The sequence below is a fragment of the Sminthopsis crassicaudata genome, chromosome 5, assembly GCF_048593235.1.
Source record: "Sminthopsis crassicaudata isolate SCR6 chromosome 5, ASM4859323v1, whole genome shotgun sequence".
NCBI lineage: Eukaryota > Metazoa > Chordata > Mammalia > Dasyuromorphia > Dasyuridae > Sminthopsis > Sminthopsis crassicaudata.
Genome location: NC_133621.1, coordinates 110,313,274 through 110,334,054, shown reverse-complemented (window position 1 = coordinate 110,334,054; position 20,781 = coordinate 110,313,274).

Sequence of the window (20,781 nt, the reverse complement as noted above, 5' to 3'; positions counted from 1 at the left end):
TACTATGTCCAATGCCTAATGATTCTCTTCTAAAAGAATAGTATTCATTACATATAAAGATGAGGCTTCTGTGGAGTCTATAAGTCTTTTTCTTGATCCATGATTTCTAGTGTACTCGTCATTATCCCCTCATTTATTCCAACATTTTCCCAAAAGTCACCAAATATCAAACTATTTTTTTTAATTTAGAGAATATTATCAAGAGTATCTTTGGAGAATTTATCTTCCTCTTCACCCTAAGCTGCCATATTTTTCATGGTGGTCTCTCAAAATAGTTATCATGAGTCCCATGTACAAAATGACCAAATATACTGAAAAATGCTTCTCATTGCTTTCAGGCACACAGGAAAACCAACTCCAATGATTCACTAATTTGTCTTTCTAAAGAGAATTTATGAGTCATCCTTTCATTTTTGATGTATATTCTTTCTTTTTTTTCTGGTTTCATTTACACTGAAAACATCATGACATATAACGTGAGACCTCCAATGGTAGGTTCACTCACTGGTCATTTAGGTGACAAATAATCTTAGAACTAGATTCTTAGTACCCTCTGCTCCTCTTTTTACTCTTCTCCACCATTACAATGGACACAAAAGAGGGCTATGTAGAACTAAGAACCATTTTGTATTTTTTCTTTGTTTCATGGTTTGCCACGACCAAATTAGTCCTCACCAAATGGCCAGTCTCTCTATACTTGACTAGACTATTCTCATAAAACTGACTTCAGCTGTGGATGGACTCATTCTTGAAACCTTGTCAGCAGAAGTTGTGCATTGATGGCATAACCTTCAAGAAACCAAGATCAGCTCCTTGTCACAATTATTCAGTGGGATAGAACTTTGTGGAGGAAACAAAAACACATATACATGCAAATTTACATTCATGCACATATATACATGCAAATGCATGCTTGCACACTCATACATATACAATTCCTAAACATCCATATACACATTCATGCATACACACACTTACACAAATTCACATAAGCCCATGTTTGCATTTGTATTATGCATTTACACATATACATACAGACACAAACATTCATACCTGTCTGTTACATGTCTATATACCTAGTCAAAAACATATATACATGCACAGCTCTAAAAACACATGGTCTCTCAGGGCCCACTCACAGAGTAGTTCAGCTGGCTGCTTTCAATCTTGCTGACTATAGGTAAGAAAGAGAAAAGAAAATCAATTAACCTCTGCTTCTATCTCACCCAAACTCACTCTCCCAATCCTTGGACTATCCCCCAGAAGCTTCAGGAAAGTGGATCACTGTGCCTATTTCTAACTGAGTAAACTGAGACATTCAAGTATTCAGGGGAACTTGGTCCACTTTCCTCTCCTGTTGTCTCAAAAATCTGAGCCCTATCTTGGGAACATACCACCGTGATGCAAATCTAAGAAAACACATAACTAAGATCATTACTCACTTTGAGTCCCTATGGGCAAAAAACACTTCTGGAAAATAATTCTTAAAATCCCAATTGTGGGCAATATCATTTGCTACTAGTTCATCTGGATGAATATCTAGTTAGAACCAAACTAGCATCTGACTGATCCCTGAGGACAAATGCAACAATGTGTAATCCTAGGACTACCCATCATTTTTCAGTCCAAAAGATCAAAAATATAAATTAGTGGTGGAAGGGAATATAGATATTCCCATTGTACAGATGAGACAAAAAGAGCCAAGAAAGGTCATAAGATGTGCTCAAAGTCACATGTGTAGTGAATGGAAAAAATGGAATTTTGGACTCAAGCCTTCTGACTTTCAATCCAGTATTATTAAGCCTGAGTGAGTCTACCAACTTTAGAGCTGAGGCTTCTAATATAGAAGATCAGTTTTTTTTTTTTTTCTCAAGTCTGGCTCAGTCATTATGACTCAGTTTTGCACTTATCCAACAGAGGGAAAAAATGAAGATTTATTTCAAAATGGCTATAATGAGTAAGTATTTTGGTTCTCTCAGACAAATAACTTACTCCTTAAAGGCCTCTAAAGATTTAGGGAGCTGTCTGAAGACAGAGAACAGAGAGCCCTCCATGTTCTAATGAACAAAGGAAATCTATTCTGATTCTGCTTTGAAAAAGATTACTCAAGAGAACTCTGGGAATGCTCCTTAAGTTCCTACCTAATAGCTCCAGCCTAGAGGAATTCAAGGCCTTAGAATATTTCTGTCAGCTGTCAGGGACTGCTGTGCAGAGGGACAGGGACCATTATGCAGAAGCTCTTGCCAAATTGTTTACATCCCAGAGCAAAGCCATCTGCTCTTAAAATGTCACCCACCAGCATGGGACCAGAGGTGAAGCTGCTACATGGGGATATCAGATACCTGTTGGAAGCTGAATTTCTGAGGAAAAGAAAATACTCAGGTGGCTACACCAAATGTTGTAGCCCAAGGTTTTGGGCAGACTTAGGTATTCCTGATTATTTAGGTAAGAAATGACCATGTTTTATGAAAGAAAATTGAACCTTGTTTCCAAATGAACTAGGTATCCCTTTACCTGAATTTTATAAAAATTAGAATGTCTTTACCTTCTGGCTAAAATTCAGCAAAACAGGCCTATGGATGCCACATAAGGAGGAGAGAGAGATTTTTAAAAATCAAAAGTCCACCCACTTCCCCATAGAACTACAGAATATCAGTCTCAGAGTTTCTGAGTTGTAAGAGAGCTGAGAGGTCATCCAGTACAACTCTTACCAAAAAACAGAAATGGGTGCTACAGCTACATCTAGTTTCCTCTTGCATACTTCCACTGATAAAAAATTCACTACCTCCAAAGGCAACCAAATTCATTTATGGTCAGGTCTGATTGTTAAGCCATGCCTTTTCTTGCAGCCAAAGTTTCTTTCTTCAATTTCTTCATATGGTTCCTAGTCCTCTGCCTCCTGGAGCCAACTGGAATAAACCTAATTCTTTTTTTTTTCTATAATTCAGCTCTTAAATCTAAAGACAATTATCATATTCATGCTAGTCTTTAGACTATTCATGCTAGTTCTCTAGAAAGAGAAACATTGACCAGTTTGGCCAAAGTATGACGAACCAGAAAGCATTTTACATGGGAAGTTTAGCTTTTGAATGAATGAATAAGTGGAAAGCCTATATGCTGCACATTAGTGTGCTAAGCACTAGAAAAGCATATACAGAATTGAGGTAATCTCTGCCTTCAAGGAAGTTAAATATTCATAAAAAGAAACAATGCCTATTGGGAAAAGGTGACCAGGGAAGGGAGTTTGGATATGCAGAGTCACAAAGCTGGTAAATTGATCCACAGGGAAGTTAACCGGCACACCCCTTCCTCTTCTCCAGGATCAATGGTATTAATTTGGTTCTTAAACCTCGAATAAGGGTGTCATGAGGATGCAGGAGGGAATAAGGAGGGCAAGTGGAGAAATGAAAGTACCATGGAGCAATAGCTGACAATATGATACCACATATGGATGGGGTATGAAGCATGAATTGGTCGTGGTCCTACTAGATCCAAGGGACTAGGTGAGCTTGTTCTCATGTATGCAATAAATAAGATAGATCAGTATTTACAGTAGAGGAGGAATTTCCTTGATGGCGGCATTGGACTGATAGTTCTATTACCAACTAAAAACAGAATAGTCTCCCTATCATAAAAAAGATGTGGTCACTTTTAACAAGTACCTGCCATGGACTTGCTTGTACACACCCACTGCCAGTCATGCTAGTCACGAGTAACTGATTCATCCCCCTACCTCACCCTCAGATTTCGGGTCTGCTTTTGCCCCTTAGCCTAGAAAACTACAAGGAGCTCAGAAATGTACCATTTTTATATAGAAAAATATGCTTGAGCTTTCTCCTTATGGTTCCCCCAAGCTAGTTTCACTGCATGAGAGTGCATGAGGGCCAATACTACACACATTTCCAAAACTTGATGCAAACATGGTACATGGAAGTCTTTCTCCCTCCTTAACCTAGTAATTATTCACCCCATAATCACTAAAAATCAAAGTTCACATGTGAATTGCTGAGATACAAAATCCTAAATATACCCTTATTCTTATTCTCACTCTCATTTCCAGATCCATTCTTCTTAATACACACACACACACACACACACACACACACACACACACACACACACATATTCCTGACTCACAATCATGCTACATTCACTGTCTTTTTCCTGCTCACATAGTTGCTTTTTATAAAACCTGCTCAGTCACTCAGACTCTCAAAATTCCTTCCACGTGTCCAGGACCTTTCTCTACCATCAAATCATCTCAATCACCAGCATCGAGAACATCTCAGTAGGCCTAAATATACCTGAGAAAATGTTCTCTTGGATGTTGGTGTAGTTTCCTAGGTTCTTTCTCTCAATCTGGAGTCAGAGATCACTGAGCATTCATACATATTCAATTTTAATTCAGGTATAGAATCAAATAATCTCAGAGTTAGAGGAATACTCACAGGTCATCTAGTTCAACTTGTTCCTGAAAAGAGATTTACCCCTTAATACATCCCCGACAAAAACACAAAATTGGAGAAAGTGGAAATTAATAAAGCTGTATATATAGTAATTATCATTTACATAGCATTTTAAAGTTTGCAAAGCACTTTACAAATATAATCACATTTAATTCTTGTAACAACCTGAAAGACACGTGAGGAAACTGAGGCAGAAAACAGTCAAATAGTTTGTCCAGGGTCAGATAGCTACAAAGTTTCAGAGGAAGGATTAAAATGTAAGTCTTTCTGCCTCTGGGTCCAAAGATCTATCAACTGAGCCCTGTATCTACCCAGCAATTCCACTCCTGGGCACATATCCCAGGATGTCAAAGCCAGAAAGAAAAGTGTCAAGTACAGCAAAATATTCAGAACAGCACCATTTATAGTAGCAAGACATTGGAAACCAAGTGATTCCCCTTTGAGGAACAGTTAAACAAATTGTGGTACACGAATGTAATGGAATTTTACTATAATATCAGAAACTATGATGGGGAGATTTATCCGAACAAATGCAAACTAAATTAAGCAGAATCTTGAGAATAGTATATGCATTGACTACAATATTAGCAATAAAAAGAAGCTGAATTCTGAGTCATCATAATGACCAATCTTGTTCCAGATGAGGACATATTCCCCCCTTCCTTTTGATAAAGGGGTAAAGGATAAGAGGTGTGAAATATTGCCTATCTTGCCAGACACAGTCCCTGTGATGGTTGTTTTGACTTAAATGTCTTTCTTTGTTACGGGAAAGATCCAATGTGGGATAGAAGTTGGGTCATGGCAGAGATTTCTGAAGATAACTGACATAAAAACAAAAGGCATCAATGAAATCCTACTTTTTAAAAATGATAAAGCTCCTCATCAGGTAGTCATTATATGAAGACTCTCTAAGGAAAGCAAATTCACTGTTCCCCAAGACAATCCATTCTATTTTGGGGCTGCTACAATTAAGTTTTTCTTTCCATTGAGTTGAAATTTACTTTTACAAATTCAATCCACTACCCCTTATTCTGCCAAGTAGAGTCAAGCAAAACTCAGTTTAATCCTTTATCTATATGGCAATTTTCCATGTACTTGATAGCAATCATGATCTTAACGGTCAAAGGATATGAGCAGACAATTTTCAGATGAAGAAATTAAAACCATTTCTAATTCTATGAAAAGATACTCTAAATCACTATTGATCAAAGAAATGCAAATTAAGACAACTCTGAGGTACCACTACACATCTTTCCAATTGGCTAAGATGACAGGAAAAGATAACGACAAATGTTGGAGGGGATATGGGAAAATTGAGACACTAATACATTGTTGATGGAATTGTGAAGGAATCCAACCATTCTGGAGAACAATCTGGAACTATGCCGAAAGGACTATCAAACTATGCATATCCTTTGACCCAGCAGTGTTACTACTGGGATTATATTCCAAAGAGATCATAAAGGAGAGCAAGAGACCCACATATGCAAAAAATGTTTGTGGCAGCCCTCTTTGTAGTGGTGAGGAACTGAAAACTGTGTGGATGCCCATCAGTTGAAGAATCGCTGAATAAATTATGGTGTATGAATGTTATGGAATATTATTGTTCTATAAGAAACGATCAGGGGTATGATTTTAGAGAAGCCTGGAGAGACTTACAAGAACTGATGCTGAGTGAAATGAACAGAGCCAGGAGATCCTTGTACACAACAACAAGATTATACAATGATGGATGTGACCCTTTTCAACATTGAGGTGATTCAGGCCAGTTCCAATGATATTATGATGAAGAGAGCCATGTACATCCAGAGAGAGGACTGTGGGAACTAAGTTAGGATCACAAAATAGCATTTTTACTCTTTTTGTCGTTTTCTTGAATTGTGTTTTCGTTCTCATTTTTTTTCCTTTTTGATTTGATTTGATTTTTCTTGTGTAGCACAATAATTGTATAAATGTGTATACACATATTGGATTTAACATATATGTTAACATAGTTAACATGCATTAGACTACCTGCCATCTAGGGGAGAGGGGAGGGAAGAAGGGGGAAATTTGGGAGAGAAGGCTTTGCAAGGGTCAATGTTGAATAATTATCCATGCATATGTTTTGAAAATAAAGAAATTTAATTTGAAAAAGGAAAAAAATCATGTTCTTACTAACTTCTTTTCTCCAAGTTAGATAACTCTTGTTTTTTCAGTGAATCCCTATTTAACCTATTCTACAATAGTCCCCAGTACCTTACTCACTTACATGCAGTTCAGTTTGCTGATGACTTCTATCAAATGTAATGCCCAAAACATAAGGAAAAAATGGAGATGAGGCGTGACTAAAGCAAAGTCCAGTGGGAGTCTCTCCCTTCTAGCTTCTGGACATTGTTTCACTTCATACCATCTAGGAATGCATTAACTGGGTAGCTTCCCCATCACACTCTTGAATCATGTTGAGCTTGCAGGCCAATAAATCCCTCTGATCTTTTCTTTACATGACCTTTCAACTAGTTCCTATACATACCAAAAAGAAAGACTTTAGATTCATTGCTCTTAAATTGCACTCACTTTACTTGACTTTCACCCAGGTTTCTGACTCAGTAGTCTTTCCTCTCATACAGTACAAACTCAGAGTGTGTTGTCTTCCTTACTATCTGAAGCACTATTGGAAACTAACATGAATGACCTTGAGGAAAAAATTAATCCTTGTTAAAGTAGGATTCTGAGCTACATAGCTGTACTCCTCCTGGGTTCAACTAAACAGAAAGTCTTATTGACTGATGTCCATTTGACCTACTGGACTAGCATCCACACGGTTCCTGACACATAGTAAACACTTATGGACTGAGGCAGCTAGGTGGCTCAGCGAATAAAGGGCAGGCCTGGAGACAGGAAGACCTAAATTCAGCTCCAGCCTAAGACAATGACCACCTGTGTGATCTGGATAAATCCCTTAATCTCAGGGTGCCTTAATCCACTGGAGAAGGAGATAGCAAACCACTGCCAAGAAAACCCCATGGTCAGCACTGGCATGAGATATGACCCTTTGGAGAAGGAAATGGCAAACCGATCTAGTATCTTCCCAAGAAAACATTATGGGCAGTATTAGTACAATATGATAGTCCATTGGAGAAGAAAATGGCAAACCACTCTAGTATCTTGCCCCCAAAAAACTCTATAGACAGTATTGACATGATATTATCCATGGTGTCATGAAGAGTTAGGTACAAATTAACAGAAACAACAATCTGAAAAAAAAAAAAATCTGTGAAAAATAAAGAAGGCCATCCTCAACCCTTATCTCATCCTCTTCCCTAGCCCACCATTCTTAGATATAATCTGACCATTCAGAACTATCACTAAGATGGGATAACTAAATCTTTGCCACAGGATTCAAAAGTTAATGAGGACTGATATGACCAATCCAAGATGTGTTTTCTCCTCTTCAACTCAGATTGTCCTGCCCCACCCTCAGCATTATTAGTCTTATCCTGGTGTGTACCTTCCCTACTCCTAGTAGCTCTATCCAGTCTGCTATTCTTAACAGCCAGTTCCTGGTCTCTCTATTAAGCAATGTCCACTTCTTCAGGAGCACAGAAACCCAGCAGCATCCTGGGTACATTTCTCTCCTTTCTTCAGTGGCTATACCAAATACACATCCCCACCTCCCAGAGACAGACAGACAGACAGAGACAGATATAGGGATAGAGAGGGAGACAAACAGAAACAGAGAGAGAGAGAAACACACACACACACACACACACACACACACACACACACACACACACACACACACACAGAGTTCCAAGTTTGAAAATCCCTTATTACTGCTCTGCTACTATGGGTGAGAAAGAAGGGATTCTCTTCTTCTGTGGACTACTGTGATCCTTGGACTTCTACTTTTAGGTAACTTCCCTTTCCCGATTATGGGAAGCTCAGCAAGCAGTTCTTCCTTCCCTATTTTAAATCAGAAGAAAGTCCACTGATCTAAAGGAACCCACACCTATAGATGATTGAGAAATAGAGAACGAAACCAAGGTAGCAGCAGCCTGCTTGGCTTTTGAAGAGCTTTTCTTTGTTTGTCCTTCATGTTTCTTCTTCTACTGCTTTTTGCTACCTCAAATGCCAACGCCGGCATATTGCTGGCACTTCATCTCTTTTAGCCCAAAAGAGCAAAGAAACTCTGAGGCTCTCTCAGAGCAGAGTTAGATGAATGTGCCATGAAAACCCCTGCATCCTTTGGCAATGGTGGAACATGCAAGGGCCAAGTTAAGGCAGCCAGGAGATCCCTAACTCTGACTTTCGTCATCCCAAAATATTTTCAGCTCCTGCCCTATTCATGCACTGTCATGTATTTAATCCATTTCATTCCCATGGAATTTAACTAATTCTGTAACATTTTAAGTGGATTCCCCCCCTACTCCATCTTGGCGGTGTGTTTTCACACCATTCACACAAGCTCCCGCAGAACATCTGTCAGGCTGAAGCACTGGAGAGAACATCATGATATTTGGGACCAGCCCCCTCAGTGAGGGGCAGGAGGCAAAGTGGGACGTGCTAAAGAGCTGAGCATCTGGGGGCCTAGGCAACGTCCCCAGCTCTGCCAATTCAAGCAACAGCAAATCCACAAGTACATAAAGGGCCCCTTCTTTGTGCTCAAGGCTGGATGAGGCACGATGCATGATGAAGAAGTGTAAGCAATATTATAATCTCATACGGGATATATGACACATAACACATATAAAAGTCAGATGAGATTGAGGGATAAAAATGGATGAGCAAAGCAAAAGGAGATTCAGAGAAGGAAGATATCTGTGGGGATTGTAATCATGAAATAGGAAAAAGACAGAGAGTCAGAGATGGTATAGAGATGATTGGTCGAGATAATAGGATTAAAGATAAATAGAAGATGGCAGGTAATACATATACAAGATAGGTTAGATAGATAAGTAGGTGCATATAGATGACAAATATAAAAAGGTGATAGGTAAAGAGAAAGAGATAGATAATATATCAATAAGAGATTGAGAGAGAAATTATAAAGATGTGATAGATTCAATAAGATAAATAGAATATTTATTTAGTGTTTTCTGTGTGCCAGAAAGTGCTAAGTACCAGGGATACAAATATAAGCAAATAGGGGCAGTAGATAGAGTGTTGGCCCTGAAGTCAGGAGGATCCGAGTTCAAATCTAACTTCAGACACTTAATACTTCCCAGCTGAATGACCCTGGATAAGTCACTTAACCCCAATACTCTCAGCTAATATATATATTAGCAAGTAAGATAGTCTCTGCCTTCAAGGAGCTTACATTCTACAATATATAAAGGGGAGCTGAAAACAATAAGTAGCAGCTGTAAGACAAGACATTTAGTGAGGTTATAGAGAAGTTCTAAGAGAAAGTTGAGCATGGGGCATCTAGATGGTACCAGTGTGCACTAAAAGCCAGGCCTGAAGCCAAGAAGGTCTTCCCAAGTTGCGTGACCCTGGGCAAGTTACTTAATCCTATCTCCCTCAGTTTCCTCATCTGTAAAATGAGCTGGAGAATGAAATGGCAGATCACTCCACTGTATTTGCCAAAATACTCCAAATGGGTCACAAAGAGTCAGACTTGACTGAAAATGAATGAACAATAACCAAAAAAGTGAGCACAGAAAGGCCCTTCAAGAAATATTCATCAGATGTATTCTGATGGAAGTGGATATCTTCAACATAAAGAAGATCCAACTCACTTCCAGCTGATCAATGATGGACAAAAACAACTACACCCGGAGAAGGAAAACTGGGAAGTGAATGTAAATTGTTAGCACTACTGTCTATCTACCCAGGTTACTTATACCTTCGGAAGCTAATACTTAATGTGCAACAAGAAAATGGTATTTACACACACATATATTGTATCTAGGTTATTCTGTAACACATGTAAAATGTATGGGATTGTCTATCTTCTAGGGGAGAGAGTAGAGGGAGGGAGGGGAAAATCTGGAAAAATGAATACAAGGGATAATGTTATAAAAAAATTACTCATGCATATATACTGTCAAAAAATGTATAATTATAAAATTAATTAAAAATTTTCAAAAAAAACATAGGAGAAATAAGATGATTGTACATGAAATTTAAAAAAAAAAAAGAAATATTCATCAGATATAGGGACTCATCAGTTTAATCCAGGAAGACTTCATGGACTTAAGTTGATCCTTGTAGGATGGATAGGTTTTATATTGGTAGAGAGAAGAGAGCTGGTCCTTTTAGGTAGAGAGAAGAGGAGCAAAAGTGAGATGAAGAGGCAGGTAGGTGGTGCAGTGGGCAGAACAAGGAGGACTTGGATTCAAATCTAGCTTCAGACTCTTATTACCTATATGGCCCTGGAAAAGACATTTAAGCCCAATTGCTTCCAAAATAAAAACAAAAGTAGGCATGCCATGTAGGAAGAGAACAAAAGGGTCCTTTCCATTGAAGAAGTTCTTTCTTTTCTCTTTGGATCCATGTGCCCATGAGTAAAATGAAAATATTGTAGTGATTAAGCAATGCTCAAAGGAAATCGGTTAGCCAGTAGGGCCAACCTCAATACCAGGAACCTTTAGGCCCCCGAGGCATATGGATGAGCCTTAAATATACTACTTGGTATCTCACTTGGATTTGCATTACACTGGCCTCTGACTTATACACTTTGGGATTACTACATGGACCATGATCCCTCTTTTATAAGAGGTACTACCTTCACATCTTGTTGACTTTTCCATCGCTAGCAAAGAAAAAAATTGAGGAGAAACATTTCCAACTTTTTCCTCTCTAAACTGCTGAGACACTTGGCACTCTCAATAGTGTGATGGTCTGGCATCATATTATGGTAGCAGGGGTCTCCAAATGACTGGCTACTATTGAAGAATGCTTGCAACTTCCAAGGAAGAAAGTGAGCAGTTGGGGAAGCAGGTATATTAGGTTGCCTTGCCTATCACTACCACACCAATCCCTTGGGGTGAAAATCATAGCAAAGTGGGTAAAAGCCATAACAACAGGGGTGACAGCCATTACAAGGACACAGTGTCCAACAAATAACCTTGAGGGATGGAACTTAAACTAACCAGCCTTGAGTATCTGAATATCTAACCACCTGCACTGGCCTTGCACCCGAGTCCTGGGAATCAAACCCAATTCCCAAGCAGTAAATCAAAACAGCCAGACCGCATCAATGTATGTATGATGCCCTGTAACTCCTCCCTTTGTTTGATTTCTATAATTGCCAGGGGACTTTTGGGATGTCTTTTGCAGGGATCCTCTGAGTAGTCTGTCTACTGTCCTAGACTGCATGGCAGGGATTAGAAATCCATTGAATTATCTGGCAGTCACTCCAGACAGCCCCTATGTAAGTCACCCAGATGTATATTGAAGGATTTTTATAACCATACTGGAGCTCCCAGCCTCTTTCTTTTTTCAGTTATCAATTTACACCTTTGGTGAAGGAATGCTCCTTGGTTGAGAGTGGGAGAAGTTCAGAATTCCCTTAGTTGGGGAATTCCAGACCCTACACCTTCTTAGGCAGTTCTTTCCATTCAAGACCCACAAAACTTCCTAAAATAAATTGTTCATGCACACACACACACACACACACACACACACACACACACACACGGGGGGGGGGGGAGAGAGAGAGAGAGAGAGAGAGAGAGAGAGAGAGAGAGAGAGAGAGAGAGAAAGAGAGAGAGAGAGAGAGAGAGAGAGAGAGAGAGAGAGAGAAAGAGAGAGAGAGAGAAAGAGAGAAAGAGAGAAGAGAGAGAGAGAGAGAGAGAGAGAGAGAGAGAGAGAGAGAGAGAGAGAGAGAGAGAGAGAGAGAGAGAGAGAGAAATCCTTATAGCCAAAGTCAACTTAATCTTTGTGCTATTCCTTATCAGGACAGATGGTAAAGTAGACCCTCCTTACCTCACAAAGGAATAACTCATTGGACCATGGAAGGGTTTCTCCAAGAATCAGGAAAGACTTCTGGCATCTGGCTTTGGTCCCTGCCAGAAACTTTGTCTGCCCTAGCTGTACCAAGCCAGAGTACCCCAGTAGAGCATGAATCAAAATTCCTTCAAAGTACCACACAAGGACATTTTTAGTCTTATTGCTGTAAAGGTTACCATCAAATAAGTTTGTACGTTGCCCTCAAGCATCAATTCTGGCTGGATGGAGCTTTGGTAGTGGCTCTGCAATACTTTATGAAAAAGAACTGGAAAATGTATTTATTCTACATTCAGTACTATATGTAAATCAGCATGCATGAAGAATTGGAAAGTGTTGAACTGGCAATCAGTTAAGACCCTGATTCAAATTCTGCCTTACACTTACAAGTTGTAGCATCATGGACAAGTCACTTTTCTGTACTTCAGTTTCTTCATTTATAAAAACAGAAATAAAAATACTACTAATAATAAAAACAGGAATAATACTACTACTAACTGTAATACTATCCTCCCAAAGCTGTGGTTAAAATCAAATAAGATAATCAAATAGCAACATTAAATGATATATAAATTGCCACTTGGCATTGTTATCATTTGTGTAGAAGAAAGAGGAGTTGTTGAGCTAAGGATTGCTCCATGTTCCCACAGAACCGATTTCTCCCTCTGTCTATTGTCAAGACAATGGTGGTCAGCAATAACTCTAGCTCCCTGAATATCATCACCATCAAGGACAGTATCCCCTGCCACTTATACCCAGCCTGCTAGACCAGCTGACATGGCAGTGATATTCATCCACCTGGACATTCGGGAGATATATAATTTGATCCAAATAGGAGAAGACAGGTTTTCAGACATGGTAAGACTAATGTTGATACTGACTTATGCCCTTTGAATTGTATAATGCCCCAATGGCTTTACAGAAATTTATGTACTCAATATTTCAAGAGCTACTGGGCTGTAGTCTATCTTTGTGATATTTTCATTTATTCCAGGCCCCAGCCAGCATGCCAAATTGGTCCATGATCCTGCACCTATGCCAGCATCAGCTATTTGCCAAGTTGGAAAAGTGCCAGTTCTAGAAGGAGATATTGGAATTTCTGGGATATATAATAGGCCAATGGGGAATCAGATGGATGCATGTAAAATAGACCACATGAATGAAAGGCCTCCCACAGTCTCTTGGTTTAGCAGGCTGTTATTGCCATTTAATCCGTGAGCTTTTCTCTCTAATGACATTTTTCATCAATCTACCAAAAACAACAACAACAGAAAAATAAACAAACAAAAACCCAAAAATTTCCAGTGGACACCAGAAGTGAATTGTACTTTTAATAAAAATTAAGAATGCACATGCTCTGCTCCCCATCTTAATCTCCCCTAGAACCTTAGTTTACTCATAAATGATTCATTGTGGAAATAAATGCATTCTACATCAACAGAGAAATGATCCTGAGCTGTAATCAATCAGTTATCATTCTCATCATCCTGTCTGCCATTTTCATCAAGCCTACAAAAGATGCAGATGCATCCCAATACTTTTATTAAATTATTTTTTAAAAATCTTTTTGTCCATTTCCACAATAGTCCATTGAATATTAAATATAAATAAATAATAACTATCAATCTGTCCTGGGACTGTATGCTATATAAACTCAAAGAATAAATCAATCAATAAACATTTATTAAGAACCTACTACATGATAGGCATTGTGCTAAGCTATAAAATATAAGATGCTCTTGATAAATGATAGATTTTTTTATAATTTTTTACACTTCAACATTTGCAAGGTACTTTATATATATATATATATATATATATATATATATATATATATATATATATATATATATAAAAAATATAATTTGGCCCTCATAATAAATAACCCTGTCAGGAAAGTTCTATGTATAGTATTAGTCCCACTTTACAGATGAGAAAGCTGAGGCTTAGAGAGGTTATGTGACTGTTCAAATTAACACAACTAGATAGGTTTTGAAGCTAATTGATTTTGAATTTAAGTCTTCTGGATTCCACTTCCAGCAATTTATTAATCACATCTTATAGCTGAATGATTTCTTGCAAAAGCTGGCCACCTTAGAAAAGAATTATATGATATGAGAGAAGGAGCCATCTTCGAGACATCTACAATGAGATAGTATCATACCTTTTCTTTATCCACACTGACCATAAAAATCTAGACCACCATCAGACCACCTCATAGTTTAACCACGTCAGATGTACTGGGCATCGTTCCTGCTCTTCCAGCGGTTATAAATCTTCACTCCCCTCAGTTATAAATATTTATCTAAGAACACAACTGTGAGTAGCTCTACATGTGGAGAGAGCAAATGTGGGCTTTAGAGGGAAGGCAAAGTCCAATAAATGAAGTCAGTATTCTGGCTGGATTGCAGAGATCAAGGGTCTAAATGAAATGGGACAGTTAATTGCCAAAGACACAGAAGGACAAATACAATTTGCTCAAGGGGATTGAAAAAGCAGTAGATGGGGACTGGATGTTCTGATTCTTATTTTCATTATTCTCCAATTCCCTTGAAGCCAGCAAAGACTTACTGAGCACCTATTGCAGTCACTCAAAGCCCTGAACTAGGTGCTATGGGTGAGGGGCAGGGGTACAAAGAAACACAAGACATGGTCTGCATCCTCCAGGAACTTACGATGTAGCACATGTGGGCACAGGTGGCAAGCAAGGTGGCATTAAGAAATATAGTAGAAAAAATATAATAAATAAAGCACTTACCTATGAAAATATGTTACAAAGGCTGTGGAGATGAGAGAAGAAAGTGTTGGCTGGAGTTTTCTGAGTTCTCAGGAAAGGGAGGATGGCTGGGGCAGTGGGCTAATTCAGTGAGTAGAACATGGAATTTGGAGTCCAATAGACCTAAATTACGGGCTGGGTAGGTAGCTTTGAGCAAATCCCTACTCTCTTTGAGCCTCAGTTTCTTCATCTTTAAAAAATGAAATGTTTGAACAAAATAACTTCTAAGAATTCGGCCGTTCACTGCAATTCAAGCTTGGTTTTGCTTCAGATCTCACGTTTTTTCTAACTGTTTTAGAACCATGGGTCTTCTCAAAAAGGACTTGGATAACCATAACCATGGATTTTTTCACTGAGGGCAAGGAGCACACAATATGCTCTTAAATCAATTTCTAGGGGCAAATGCAGTTGATAAAGAAGACACTGGTATACCCTGAGACCTCTGAAAATAGGAAAGTATATCTTCTAGTAGCTTTCTATATTAATTAGTCTAGCTAAGGAATATAGTTGCCAATCTCAATTATTTTGAATGTATTTGTTTATTAATTTTAATTATATATTATTTATTAATTCCAAGTACAAAAATCACTTTATCCATTTTAGCATCCATAGACAAAGCCCCTGTTATCCCACCCTTGTTATGACTCTGAGAATTGGACTCAACAACAAAATATAATTAATATTAATAGGCATTATCCTGGATGTATGTTGCCTCGATGATGAGGCCTTTGAGCAAGTATATCCTTGATCATGGATATTTTGCCCTATCTTGCCTTAGATAATTGTTACTCCCACTGATAATACATTAAGAATAAGAGATTCAGAATCATATCCTTGGACTTGAAATTTAAAGGTAATTGAAAAGAAAAAATTAAAAAAAGAATTGGGGAAACAAAAAAAGAGATTTGGACCCATTTCAATAGATAAAGGATCATAAAATGGCATATTCCTTACAATGAATGACCTCTTTTCAAGGGTCAATGTTGAAAAATTATCCTTGCATATGTTTTGAAAATAAAAAACTTCAATAAAAAAGTCAAAAAAATTTTTAAAAATAAAACAACAAAAAAAATAGCACCTAACTCAAAATTTTGTTATGAATATCAAATGAAATAATATAATAAAAATTTTTCTAAAATTAAAAAAAAACAATGAATTATCTTGCCCTAGAGATTAGAGTAGCAAAGGGAGAGGTCATTGCTAGATCAAATCAGAAGTTTCAGAATCTCTAGGAAAAGTGGAGTAACAATGGCAGAAGCAAAGCAATGGTGGAGCACTGGGAAGAATCTCTGGACCAAGCAAGGGACAACTCTAGCTGAGATGTGAATTTTGACTTTCACAGACTATGAGTTAAGTAGATTATGCAGGTACTGAAAAAAGGAATTAACTATGTAATAGCTCTAAATTCTTTTTCCCTATGTGAGGGTCTCTCTCTTTCTCTCTTTCTCCTCCTCTCTCTCCTCCTTGCCCTCCTCCTCCTCCCTCTCCTCCTCCTCCTCTTTTTTCTCTCTCTGTCTCTTTCTTTGTCTCTCTCTGTCTCTCTGTCTCTCATTCTCTCTCTGTCTCTGTCTCTCTCTGTCTCTGTCTCTCTGTCCCTCTCTATGTGTCTCTCTCTATGTGTATGTGTGTATGTATATGTGTGTATATGTGTGTTTTGCTAAGGTAGGTAGAGAAGAGGATCCATAGTATAAAGCTAGATTACTATATATGTCCTATAAACCTAAAGAACTATATAGATCTCTGTGGCTTACCAGAAAAGTGCATTGATTGATCTAGCAACTCTGAATTCTTTTTTGGGAGGGAGGGGGAGAAAGCAGGAGGCCCACACAGAATGGTCCTATAAATCTGGAAAACATACAATTCCCCAGGGAAGGTGGAAGGCCCCTAACAAAGGGAAGAAGAGCTGTCTTGACTGTATATGGACTTCAGCATGAGTCCTCCACATTTTTGTTGAGTTAAATAAAGCCTGTCCTATGTTCAATATTATGTTTGCCTTAGTGTTTGCATGGGCCCTTTCTCTTTGTTATGGAAACCTAATCATGAGCCAAGTTCTGCTGTTCTCAGATAAAACCCTGGGTAGGGGCATGAGCTGAAGTGTATGGTTGTTGCAAAACTCTCAAGATTCAACACATACTACATAAACCCAAACTTTCAGTTCTGGGCCATGGATTACACACGCACACACACACCTTATCATGTTTCTGTTTTAGGTTTGACATCACAGGATCATAGATTTAGAACTGGACCTTAGTGGAGAGTCTAGTCCCATCCCCATCCATTTGCAGATGAGGAGCCCACAAAGCTTAAGTGACTTGCCAGTAAGCTAGTAAATAAAACAAGATTTAAATTCAGGCCTTCCTCATTTGGTCCAGCAATCTATACATTATGCCTGGATGCCTCTCAAAAGAAAGGCAGGAGAAGGCTCTGGGAAGAGCATTAAACTTGAAATGGAGACACCTGAATTTGAAGACAGTCCTTCTAAGACAGCCCTTTTAACCTCGGTGATGCTTATTTCTTTATCTGAAAATAATATTAATAATACTTAATCCTAATCATCTCCTAGGTGTATTACAAGGAAAGTGTCTTATAAACTTAAAAGTGCCGGGTAAGATTAAGCGTGCAAGTGTGTTGTTGGAAAAACACCACTGGGTTTTTGGAGTCAAAAAATATCAGAGGTTATGAATTGGAGTCTCAGCTCTTCTGGTTACTACCTGTAGAACTGTAGGCAAATCAATTAATCACTAAATTTCAGTTTCCTTATTTATAATATACTAGATTAAATAATTATCAAGCTTCCTTCTCCTGTGTTCTACAATCTTGTAATTTCCTAAGTACTGAGTCATTGGACTTAGAAGCAGTGACTAAAGGGGAACTTTGAATACATTTCTCAGACATTTCAAAAACTCTCTGGTAAGAACCCTGGTTAATTAAGGAGAAATAGGAAATGCAGTCCTGCCTAGAACTCAGAGTCTGGACTCTGAGTTCTGAAAAGTTCTCAGAAACTCTTTCACAGGATTCTTCTAATTAAATTTTAATTATCTCACCTTTTGAGTGATTTGATGATAGGAAAATGGAGACACAAAAGCTCCTACTAGAAAACTCATATCTAATACTAGAGTAGGACCAGCCTATAAGTTTATAATAAGATGATGTTTACAAGGGCTTTGTGACTCAAAGAATTGGGGAGCAAGCTGGGTATTGAGAAGCTTTTCTCCTACAGCCAGAAACCATATGAGTCTTCTGAGAGTGGAAAGGGCAGCCAGCAGGTCAAAGGAAGCTATCGAATTTGAGGAAAGAGGAGAAACCCCAGGGACTGTCTGGAAAGAGTTACTGAGGACTGACTAGACTGGACTCCATCTTCTACACAAGCAAGTGAATTCCATAGGTCTTTCAGGACGGGGTGACCTTTGGTGATATCACTGAGCTAGTAGTGGGCTGGGAGTAGACCTTGGGAGCCCTTAACCATTCAGTGTTACCCTTTCTCTCTTACTCCTAAATGTAGCAACAATACAGTCAAGTGGGTAAATGTAAATTGAGACCCTGACATCTACTTTGTTATGAGATTACTTCAAATATGATCTTAGACACTTACTAACTGTTAGCTTAATTGGGCAAGTCACCTAACCTCTCTTGTTTTCTCATCTGTAAAATGGAAGTAATAACAGAACCTACCTGCCACATTTGTTGTGAGGATCAAATGATATAATAATTATAAAGTGCTTAGCATACCGCCTGGCACATAATAAGTGCTATAGAAATGTTTATTGTTATTATTATCTGATCCAGACCCTTCATTTAATTAACAAGAAGTTTTTAACTTTCTTTGTGTCATGGACCCCTTGGGCAGTATGCAAAAGCCTAAAGACCCTTCCTCAGAAAAAAATATATTTAAATTCATAAAATAAAAAGTGTAGGATTTTTAAAGTTATATTGAAATATAATAATCAAAATATGTTTGTTTTTTAAAAACACAAGTTCACAAACCCAGGTTAAGAAGCCCTTATTAACAAGTAAAGAAGCTAGGGTCCAGCTTGCCAAAGATCACACAGATGACAAGTGGCAGAGGTGGGATTAGAATCCATCACCAGCATTATTTCCACTGTTCCAGTTCTGTTCTTGATCTTAAGTCAGCCTGGTCTCTATCTCTTCAGAAGTATCCATAGAGGGGCCAAAGTGACATAACATAGCAGGTCACTTATTGACAAAATTCAGATTCAGAGATTATTCTTCCCTTCAAGTTGATATATTAAGGGGCTACAGTACCATGTGCCAAGGACTATGCTAATCATCTTCTACTCCTTTCTCTGGTTTCAGATATTGTTATTCAGTCATTTTTTTCAGTTATGTCTGACTCTCCGTGACCCCATTTGGGTTTGCTTCCTTTTTTTTTTTTTTTTTTTTTTACAAAGACACTGAAGTGATTTTCCATTTCCTTCTCTAGCTCTTTTTTACAGATGAGCAAACTGAGGCTATCAGAGTTCAGTGACTTGCTTAGGGTCACACAGCTAGTGTCTGAGGCCAAATTTGAACTCAGGAAGATGAGTCTCTCTACTGTGCCACCTGGCTACTCCAGACATTAACTACTGCCATTTATATAGGGTTTTGAAGTATACCAACATTTTACATGAATCATCTCATTTCTGCCTCCAACCACCTTGTGAAGCAGATATTAATATTATCTCCATTTTTATAGTTGAGGAAATAGCCTGAGAAAGGGTAACTTCCTAAAACAAGATTTAAGTTCAGATCTTTCTGATTCCAAATCCTGCTCTCTAACACTTTGCTATAATCAATCTCTCTATATATATTTATTAATAGACTGTTATAAGTGAGACACAGTACTAGAAGCTAAGGGTGACAAAGAAAAATGAAACAATCCCTTCCCTCAAGGAGCTTACACTCTAAATTATATATTTATTCCCGTGTCTAGCGCAAGGTTCTGATTGATTATCATAATGATATCAATGTCAAACAACTAAAATATACCTGTGTCTTTATTCCATATAGACCCCTTCCTCCCTAATAGCCTTGCTCAGATACAGAGGAGGCTTATCAGCCAAGAGGACTTAAATCTCTAAGTGACCGAGGAGATTAAACTGGGGTAGAGACTCAGTCCCTTCCTGCTGGTGTTTGGATAGTGTTGTGAAACAAAACAAACAAACAAACAACAAAATCCACTGATTCAGCCCAAAGAAACTAGGGGATCAAGACAGGTGTTATTGTTTCATGCTGAAATAGCCTGGATGACAAAGACAGGTGCCAGATAAATGCAGAGATTAGATTGCCCTGGGAGTCCATTCCTACAAAGCCTTTTATCATCAGCTTTGCTCTTAGCTCTGCTTGCGGCTCTCTCCTCCAAGTCCAGAGTCACAATCTGTATGCATGGTTGCCCTCCTCCTACCCACCTACCCCTCAGTCCTAGGTGGTATAAAGAGGATGAATTACCTCCTTGATCTCAACGTGATGGCCTCGGTTCACGCATCCTTCACCTGCTGCGTGCGTAATTGAAGTGTGGTCTCCAAGTCTATGGCTGTCACGTAGAAATTGACAGAGGAGGGAACAGGGACCAGAGCCAAGCCAAGGGCTCCTTGGCTACCCACAGCCCAC